The following is a 6,583-nucleotide window of genomic DNA, read 5'->3' as shown; positions in this document are numbered from 1 at the left end:
GCGAATAGCGTAGCGGAAAGGGAAAAGAGCGGAAAATACAAATCACTCGAAACGTGTAAACGTGTATCACATTTCAGGAAACGTGAAAATTTATCCTTAAATCTGCTTTTCGCTCTTTTGAAGAAAATTATTCTTATTTTAGTGTTAAAAAAGGTTGAGTATCATTGAATTTTATCAATTTTTATTCAATTATTTGTTAGATGATGATTTTGTGTATGGCAATGTAAAGGAACAAAAAAAAGCATTTTAATTTCTCTGTAGCCATCGACTCCGTCTAAAGTTCGTATAAAATTATGATTACTTGAAAAGTTTAATTCATCCCAATAAATTCAAAAATATGCTTGGGGGAGAGTAATCAAAGAGCCCAGGTGGCACAAATGATTTTAGCAGCAATAGGGAATGCTCTTATTATTTTCTTTTTTTTGGTGCTACTTAGAGGCAGGAGAAGGCAGGCAGCGCGAGGAGAATAATTTTCTCTCTTCGAGACAACATAGCCACTTCTTAGCACTTCCTTACTCGGTCGATCTTAGTTTCGATTTTATCTTCATCATTCTTCGGTAACAACACGTTTCAAATGCTTCCACTCTTGACTCCCCTGCTGCTATTAACATCCAAGCCTCGCTTCCACAGAATCAGAAGAATTTTGTTAAATATGTTACATCTAATGAATAAATTATAGTTTCCTCACTTCGCATCCATGTTTGTATTTTCAGCTGTTGGTAGATTATTACTTTTGTAGTAATCCCTCTTCGTCAGTGATATTCTACTTACGATTTCTTTCTTGCTTCACTCATCGCTGGTCAATCGGCTTTATGGGCAGTAACGCTCTTTCACTTCTTCAAGCTTTTGCTTTCCTAGTGTAATGTTCGTTCCAGTCTCCCCTTTATGCTGCAAACTAATAACTTAGTTTTCATTTTGTCGATTTTCAGCTTGTATCTAGCCATTGTCCTTTCCATATTGATCAAAGCCTTCTTAAAATCATTCCCTTTTTCGGCTATGACTGCTATTCCGTCAGATAACCGCAGAATACCAATTGTTTTTCCGTGGATATTGACACTATTCGATTTCATTGACGGCATTCTCGATGTTACCATTAAAGATGATGGGGGACAGTGCATACCCTTGCTTCATCCTTTCCCTTTTCTTGCCTCTTAATCTTGCCTCATCTTCGATGCAGATGCCGCCAGGCTTATGCTACTGAATCCAATCTTCTTTGCTCTCCAATATTTGGGAATATGAATGATGATGTTCGAAGTCACGGTATATCCTCTTGGTTTCATTTTGTAGATGAATTTGTAAAGCTGAGTTGAAGTCCTCCCTCCTAAATTTTTTATTAGCTTTGCCGGAATATCATCTATTAATGGAGCCTTATTCCTTCACAGGTCTCTTATTGCTACGTCAAATTCGATCTTAAGATGCTGGCTCCCACATCATTCTTTTTTTACCTCATTTTCATCTTCGATGATCTTTCTGCAGAAATTGTTTCTGTTCTATAACTCCTGCAGGTATTCTTTCCATCTCTTCACTTTATCTTCGATTTCAATCAAAATATTTACATTCTTGTCCCTTAGGTATGGTATTACATCTTGTATTGCTTTTCTTGAACTGTTCTTTACAATTCTATTGACAGCATCCACTTTCCTCTGGACGAGGTTGTATTGCTTCTTCGCATAGGTTTCTTCTTCTCAGAACTTCTTTATCGGCCTCCTGTAGTCGAATTTTAATATTTTCCCAGCTATCCCACACAGATGTCTTACAATCAGTTAGATCTATCCCAATTTTTTCTGCTCTGATGCTTGAAATGCACGTTCATGTTGAGGCTCCTACTGTTTTTCTAATTGCCATATTTTTTCGCTGATGACTTCAGTTTCTTAGAAGACATTTAATCATCAAAAGATTATGATAATTTTCTATATTTGTCCCTGGGTAGCTTTTGATGTCCTTTATCTGGTTCCTAAAGATCTGCTTGACTAAAATGTAGTGTAAATGAAATCATCTCGGCATTTTCCATACGTATCTTCTACGAGTGTGATTCTCAAACTGTGTGATGGAAACCACTAACTTGTGCTCTTTGCAGAATTTTCAGAGCCTTTCTCGATTTCTTAGTCCATAATTTACAGTATTTTCTTCCATCCTTGTCTTCGCCAATGACAGCGTTCCAATCAGCCAAAACAATAAGATTTTTCCACCCCTTACCTGTTTGATTATTTCCGTGACATCTCAATCTTCAACATATTCATCCAGTGATCTCTCGTAGTCAGGCAAACCTCTACCGTAACTGTATCTACCGGTTTAGTCTCTATATAAATTATTTAATGTCAGCACTATTTAAAATGCAAAGAAAGGCTGCCGGATGCATCATTTTTGACATTTGATGCATCATCAGCTACAAAGCGAACAGAACGCGTTAAAAAGCTTTGTCAGGAATTAGTTTTGGTGCCGACAGAGGCTCCGAGGCTAGGCGCAAGGCCTGAGCAATTAATAACAGATATCTTTCAAAACGAGACGGGAACTGTCATCCTGGAACCTCAAAATATTTCTAGGTCCGACAGAATAGATAAAAAAGGATAAATTAGGCCGAACGGATAAGTGTAGAAATTCGTTTTCCCCTTGCAACAACTGACTATAATGAATACTAGGCCGAAATTATGCAGTCAAATATTTGCGACAGCTTCAAAATTTTTAGTATTCTTGAACAGGTTAACGGCTGGTGTCCTTACACATCCTCGAATGGTGCTACACACCATTCGAGGCGGCTTTAGAGTTACTATGTAGATACAGATAAATTTTCTTGTAGTCTTACTCAGTTCTACTTAGTTCAGTGTGTAGAGAGTATTGTTAAACAGAAATTAACTTATCCAGAGCTATACATCATCATCATCATTAGTCAGCAGTCCTAATAACGTTTTGACGCAGCTCTCCATTCCTCTTTCCTACCCGCTAGCCTAATCACGGCGACGTATTTCTTCTCTTTTTCATCCTTTATAACCCTTCCCATGTAACTGATTCGGGGCCGTCCTTTGTCTTCACCTTAAGTTGCACTTACCATAATAACTCACCCCAAGAAAGCCCGATTTACTTTCATTCTATCAAAACTTCTATTCTCTTCCTTCCCTTTTCTCGCATAACGAACATTCTTCTCTTTAAAACGGTTTTTTCATCCTCTATCCGTTTATTATTTGCTCCATTCGGACCTTCGGTCTTTTCCGTGTCTTATCTAAAGATATCCTCTCCTTGCCCATTTTGTCTAGCACTCCGCTATTTCTCTTTCTCTCCGTCTACTTCAGCTTTTCCATTCTGCTCAACGACAATATCTATAACGCCTCAAATAGGGTATTTAGAACAAAAAAAATCTTCTTTTCATGGCCAAAATAACTGCCAAAAAAGAATCTCAAAGGGGCAATTTTCAGCGTGAAAACTTACTATGACTATTTCAACGTATAAAAGGAATTTATTTACACCTTTTTGTAAGTTGATGACGTCACGCACTCCTCTCTAGCTGGCCAGCGCAGCTCAGGTACTCCTACGTATCTGATTCACACGGTTCGTTGTTGTTATAACTTATTGAGCAATTCCTTCCTTCAATGAGCGATTCTCTCTGAAACGATTAATGGGCATAAACTCTCATGATGTCACCTACTCATGAATGATGGGCGGCAGCTTTAATGTTTATTTTAAACTTAAGAGAGGATGGCTGATTTGGGAAGTTTTTTTCGTTAATGGCTTAATTTTTCATCCTTCTACCGAATTATTTTCAATAACTACGATTTCGGATCAGAACGAATGACCCCATTGTATTAACGCGACTGATTCTGATACTAACTGCGCCACTACCAATGGTAACTCCAAACTTTTTAGAGGTGACTGTCACGTTTGTGCAACTGAGGATGGAGCTAAATGAAATAGGGTTGAGGGCGTACAACTGATTGGTCAGTCAATATTGGAGGCCGAAGTTATTTGGCTTGGGATGGCAGTGGAGAAGGTGAGGATATACATTTAATGTAAAGGTTTTAAAGGAGATTGTGGAGTTGAGACATGGTACAAAATGACGGTTGCAAGAAATCATTTAAAATGAAAACGAGTCATCGTTTAATTAATTAAGTCATTAAACATTTATACGTCGTAAATTGATTTTTTTCTCACAAATAATTGAGTAAAACCTCGCCTTAGAATATATATAATACCATTTAAGTAATAGTGAATATTTTTATAATTAAATTTGTGTAAAATATCTTTTTGTTAATATGACTAATGAATCTATCCCGTGTGAAATAATACTTCTTCTGAAAATAAATTTGAGGGAATACGAGTAATTTTGAAAAGTAGGCGTAAAAGTTTCCATGTTAAATTTATCCTGAAACATAAAAAAAGCATTTGAACAAAATTGAAAGGCGGTAAAAAACCACTAAAACTTTCGCCTAAACTTTGCAGGGGGTGATCATACTAGCACAATGGAATAACTACAATTCAAAACATTTATAATTACAGGCCGATCAGAGCCAATATTTTCAGCACGAGGTGAGCGGCTGAGCATGATGAAAGCAAGCTGTTTACTGTTTCTGTTCGTTGCCCTCGTCTCTGTCACCAACGTGTCGGCAATCACAAATTCAACTGTCAGTTTATCGGGCCCCAGGCCCAGCTGCGTAGTGTTGTCTACCAGCTGTAAGTGTGTGCGTTTTGCGTTAGCGAAATCAAAACAAGTCACTGAACTTTCGAGTCAGTATTGGAGGGATTGTTTATTCTGAACTGTGATTATCACATTATCAACTGCGTGTGTTTAACGAGCTGGGTGGCCCCGCCTCCTCGAGGCCTGGGGCCGGGCAACGTGCCGCGGGCCATTAGTCAGAGGACTTGACTCTGCAATAAGCTCCCGCGGCCGGCAAAGAGGGCCAGCGCGTAACTGACAGTGACAGTAACAACAATAAACTGCTCCGGCAAATTTTGACTGTGTGTATGAGTGTGCGTGAGTGACTGTGAGAGTGATCGAACCTAAGACTGCCTTTGCAGCAAGGAATGAATGTTGTGTGCGTGAACTAGTGTTTTGTGCAAGTGAACTTTCTCCCATAGGCAAGATCATCCAACGACTGGAACTTGTTCATCGGGCTCCCCATCGTCTCAGGTCCCCAGGGCCGTAGTCCCAGGTCCCCTGAGGCCGTAGTCCCAGGTCCCCTGAGGCCGGAGTCCCAGGTCCCTCAGGAATCCAGCAGAAGAACGACGTGCCCCCCAAGTCCCCAACGCCTCGCCCGGGATCCCAAGAAGATTCTGTTTTCCCCCTGCCCACGCCCATCCCTGTGTTTTCCCTGGAACTGGCCAGTCCCTCCCCGCCAATCCTCCAAGTGTTCACCGGCTCATCCCCGGAGATCCCCCATGGTGGGGATCCCCATGCATTGAGTATTTGACTCTATTGTGATGTCTGACCCAGAGATAGAAATGGAAGAGGAAGCGGAGAAAGACAAGGCTTTCAGGCGATCCCTTAAACTACAGAGAACCCCACCGCACATAGATGATCCGAGAAAAGAAAAGCGAGGAAGAAAAATAGAGAGTAGTGTGGAGGAGGAGGAGAGTTCACCGAAAACGACGCAGGAACAAGAGAAGGACGAAATTTCGGAGGGTGAAAGCAAGAAGAAAAAATGCGGGTACGAAAAAATAAAAAACTATAATAGAAGAGATTCAGAAGAGCATGAAGGCCCAGCAAAAAAGTGGAAAGTTTACTAAAAACCATTTAGATGAACATTTTAAAAAGCTGAAGCAAATTGAGAGCTTAAGCTTTGGTATGACAGTAGAAATCGCTAAGTTAGAGGGTAGGAACGAAGAAAGAAAAGAGCTTATCAAACTTATAAATGAAAATGAAAACAAGCGTGCTCAAGCATTACCAAAACCGATCACATTCGCCGAAATGACTCAGAAACCTAAGGTACCAGGAGTGAGCGCCAAACTGAAACCAGCACCTCAAATCGTAATTATTAAGCACAACGACAAAACAAAAACAGGTAAAGAAATCACGGAATTATTGAAAAGAACTGTCACACCGACGGAGTTAGGGGTGAATGTTAAAAGAAGTAGAAATCTGGAGAAGGGAATGCTCATCGAAGTAGAAAAAGAAAGCCAAATTGAAAGAATACGAAAAAATGAGAAATTAGCCGGCAAAGGATTCATCGTAGAGAAAATTGAAAGACGAAAACCACAGCTCCTGCTTTACGATGTCCCCAAGCATCTAGAAGTTGACGTCGTCATAGGCAAAATCTACAAGCAGAATATCGGATTAACCATGAAGGAGGATGAATTTCGTAAAAACTTCAAAAAGGTTCACCAGCTTAAGACAAATGATCAGGAGAAGGAGCACTGGATTCTGGAGACAAGTATGGAAATTCGGCACATATTGATCGAAAAAGAGAAGGTGTACTTAGAGTGGAGTAGTTGCAAAATAAAGGATTACGTGTCAGTGCTCAGGTGTTACAAGTGCCAGGCATATGGACATAAGACGTCGGGTTGTAGAAAGGATGAAGATACGTGTTCCCATTGCACCGGTAAACACAAGTACGAAGACTGCGAAAAGAAGAGCGAGAAGCCTAAATGTGTACAC

This window comes from Ischnura elegans, chromosome 10, assembly GCF_921293095.1.
Source record: "Ischnura elegans chromosome 10, ioIscEleg1.1, whole genome shotgun sequence".
NCBI lineage: Eukaryota > Metazoa > Arthropoda > Insecta > Odonata > Coenagrionidae > Ischnura > Ischnura elegans.
Note: the sequence above shows the minus strand (reverse complement) of the source record.